Genomic DNA, 4,331 nt, shown 5'->3' with positions numbered 1-4,331 from the left:
CGCGGGCAGCGGCGCGATACGGCGGCGGCGCGTCGACCTTCGGCAGTGAGGGATGCAGCGGTGGCGGGCGGCGAGATGCAGCGGCGGCGGCGACGTGATGCAGCGGCGGAGGGCGGCTGCGCAGCTCAGGAGGAGAGGGGGGTCCGGGCCTCGCCTTTTATAGGCGGGGAGGCGTGGGGAAGAGGCAAAGAGGCGGCGGCCGGCGGAGTCCGCGTCGGGGACGGCGGCGGTGTCCGGCGCGCGCACGTGAGGTAGGCGGCGGCGTCCTGGGCCGGCTGGGTCTTCGGCCCAGTTCGGTCCGCGGGAAGTTTTTTTACCACATAAAAAAATAAAAACCAAATAAAATATTAATATAATATAGGCATGTTATATATCAAAATTTTCAGAAAAAGATTTCCAACAACATGAACATTATTCTAGCTTCAAATAAAATCCACAAAATTTAAATAAGGCAAAGAGTGCTACAGCTCTAATAAAATCCAATAAAAATCATTTAAAAAAATACCAAAATGATTTCAATTTTATTTCTCTCCAATTTTCTGATGTAGGGAATCATTTTACCCTATTTTACATATATTTTATTTTCTGGAGAAAAATAATTTGAATAAAACCCAAATAACTCCAAATTGAAAATAATTTCAAAGGGACTTTAAATTTGATTCTTTTAAACTCCCAACTCATATTCCATATGTTTTGAAGAAGTCATTTTATCTTCTCTCATGAAAATCATTGAGTTGCTTAAAGTTTCTGAATTCGAAATATTACCAAGTGAAATTCAAATATCCTCAAACAACCTTTTGATTTTAAATGGAAGAAGTCATGTCATCTTCTCTCATGGATTTTGTGATGAAAAGAATTTGAATTCATGGAGATCATAAATGCAAAAATGAAAGTTTGGGAAAGTCCTTTTATTCCCTCTCATTTAACTTTCAAAAGTTTCAAATTTCACTCACTTTCAGTCAATCAATCACACAACAATCAAACAAACAATCAAAACTATTTATTTAATATAACATTCCAAAATTTAGAATTTTGGGATGTTACAATCTTCTCTTAGATGGAGGGCTTGACCTCCAATGGAGTAGGTATCAAGTGGATGAGCAAAGCTCTATCTCTCATATGAGCTAAACCAATGCTAACCCTGGAAAAGTGGAGGTGGAGCCGTTTATATAGGCTAGAGGAACAAATGGGTACATGGGCCTCGGCCCAACATCATGCACGCAGGCACTGTCCGGATGATCCGGGAGTTGGTCTCATAGTAGATATAATACAAAAACAAAATATGAATTGGTTTGATATAGTACTCATAGTAGTGGTTTGCTTTCTTATACTAACAGATCTCACGAAGGTTTTGTTGAGTTTTGTGTGATTGAAGTTTTCAAGTTTTGGGTTATCTTACGATGGATGAAAGAAGGATAGAAGAGTCTAAGCTTGGGGATGCCCCGGCATCTCAAGCTATTATCCAAGAATGAGCAACCAACTAAGCTTGGGGATGCCCCCGAGTGGCATCCCCTCTTTCTTCTAACGACCATCGGTATTATACTCAAAGCTATATTTTTATTCATCACATGATATGTGTTTTGCTTGGAGCGTCTTGTATGACATGAGTCTTTTCTTATTTTATTTTGTGTTTTAAGTCATCAATCCTTGCTGGCCACACCTATTTGAGAGAGCCAAAATTATTTCATGACTTGTTAGAATTGCTCTCTGTGCTTCACTTAAATCTTTATGAGCTAGACTTGCTCTAGTGCTTCACTTATATATTTTTTGAGCACGGTGTGCTTAGTATTTTTGAAGAAATACTCTCTTGCTTCACTTTTTAGATTTATTTGAGAGTTAGTAAATTTTTTGAAGAAATTCTTTCTTGCTTCACTTCAATTATTTTGAGAGAAAGAATTTTTTTGCTCATGATCTTCACTTATATTTATTTGAGCTTATGAAAAGCAACACATGAAAATTAGTTCCAAAGTGATAGATATCCAAGAAGGATAAGTAAAAAAATTCATGAAGATCTTTGGACAAAATAAACTTGATTCTTAGTAATAGTTTTGAGATATGATGATGAGATATGTGAGTTGTGTTGATGAGTAATTACACTTTAGTAAGAATATTGGTGTTAAGGTTTGTGATTCCCTGTGCCATTACGAAAGTCAATAGTCATGCAATGAAATTATATCCTACTTGTGGTGCATTATTCGGTGTTAATTATGCTTAATGCTTGCTTATGCGATTATTCGTTTCTTGGTTGGTCGCTTCTCAATCTTTTGCTAGCCTTCATTTTGCACCAAGTATGATCTCTACTTGTGCATCCAAAATCCTTTAAACCAGTTTTTCCACATGAGTCCACTATATCTACCTATATGCGGTATTCTTTTGCCGTTCTAAGCAAATTTGCATGTGCCATCTCTAATTTTCAAAATAAACTTCTCTTTTGTGTGTTTGTTTCGCTCGCGGAGCGGTGACGGGTGGCTAATATTTTCCATGCTGGATGTGTTATTCTCACGATGAGTGTTTATTCACTTGTCATTTCACGAGAGTAAGGCAAAGATTTTAGGGATGCCCAGTCCCGAAATGCAAAAATGAATTTACTTTATGTTGTCAAATAATAAATTCCTTGGTAAGTGTTGGTATGGAGGGCAACTGTGGATACGGCTAGCCATGGAAAGTGAAAGTATGGTGGAAAAAGGAATAAACTTTATTTTCTGTTTGGGAACCGCCTATGGCATATCTAGCATGGAAAGTGTTGGGAACTCTAAGTCGTTTTCGTTGGTGGGATGGGTACACCTCCCAAAATGTTTTTATCTCTAATTTTTTTGCTTTGAGCTCTGGCACCTCTACAAATCCCTACTTCCCTCTGGGAAGAGCCTTTCTTTTACTTTATGCAATTTTTATTTTTGAATTTGAGTCTCCGCCTTCTCTTACAAAAGCACAAACTAAGAGGCAATATGATCATACTTGAGTATTGGGTGTAGCTAATATGCGAGTGTGTTTCACGAATGGATCAATGTTTGAGCATGATGGGCTAGGGATAACTTATTTAGCGTTGATATTTTGAAAGACATGGTTGCTTGTTGATATGCTTGAGTATCTAAATTATTATGTCAAAACTAGACTATTGATTTGAATCACATAAAAGTCCAACTGTCCATGCTATAACGAAAAGAATATGATATGACATGATAAACAACACTCCACATCAAAAAATATGTTTTTATCACTTACCTACTCGAGGACGAGCAGGAGTTAAGCATGGGGATGCTGATACGTCTCCAACGTATCTATAATTTTTGATTGTTCCATGCTGTTTTATTATCAATCTTGGATGTTTTATAATCATTTTATAGTCATTTTATATCATTTTTTGGTACTAACCTATTGACATAGTGCCAAGTGCCAGTTGCCGTTTTCTGCATGTTTTTTACATCGCAAGAAATCAATATCAAACGGTGTCCAAATGCCACGAAACTTCACGGAGATTTTTTATGGACCAGAAGGAGCGTAATGGGCCCTGGTTGCACCTACGGGTGCCCCGAGGGGGGCACAACCCACCAGGGCGTGCCTGGGTGGGTTGTGCCCACCTCGGGTTCCCCCGGACCGCCTCTTTGTTCTATAAATACCCCCAAAAATCCCAGAACCCTAGGGGAGTGGACAAAATATTCATCCAGCCGCTGCAGAGTCTAGAACCACCAGATCCAATCTAGACACCATCTCGGATGGGGTTCACCACCTCCATTGGTGCCTCTCCGATGATGTGTGAGTAGTTCATTGTAGACCTTTGGGTCCGTAGTTAGTAGCTAGATGGCTTCCTCTCTCTCGCTGAATTCTCGATACAATGGTCTCTTGGAGATCCATATGATGTAACTCTTTTTGTGGTGTGTTTGTTGGGATCTGATGAACTTTGAGTTTATGATCAGTTATATCTTTTTATATCCATGAAAGTTATTTGAGCTTCTTTGATCTCTTATATGCATGATCTCTTATAGCCTCGTATTTCTTCTCCGATATTTGGGTTTTGTTTGGCCAACTTGATCTATTCATCTTGCAATGGGAAGAGGTGCTTTGTAGTGGGTTCGATCTTACGGTGCTTGATCCCAGTGACAGAAAGGGAAACGACACGTATGTATCGCTGCTACTAAGGATAAAACGATGGGGTCTATCTCTACATAGATAATTCTTGTCTACATCATGTCATCATTCTTATTGCATTACTCCGTTTCTCCATGAACTTAATACACTAGATGCATGCTGGATAGCGGTCGATGTGTGGAGTAATAGTAGTAGATGCAGGCAGGAGTCGGTCTACTAATCTTGGACGTGATGCCTTGATGACC

This window comes from Triticum aestivum, chromosome 3D (assembly GCF_018294505.1).
Source record: "Triticum aestivum cultivar Chinese Spring chromosome 3D, IWGSC CS RefSeq v2.1, whole genome shotgun sequence".
Lineage (NCBI taxonomy): Eukaryota > Viridiplantae > Streptophyta > Magnoliopsida > Poales > Poaceae > Triticum > Triticum aestivum.
The sequence above is the reverse complement of the archived record's forward strand: the minus strand, read 5'-3'. Positions refer to the sequence as shown.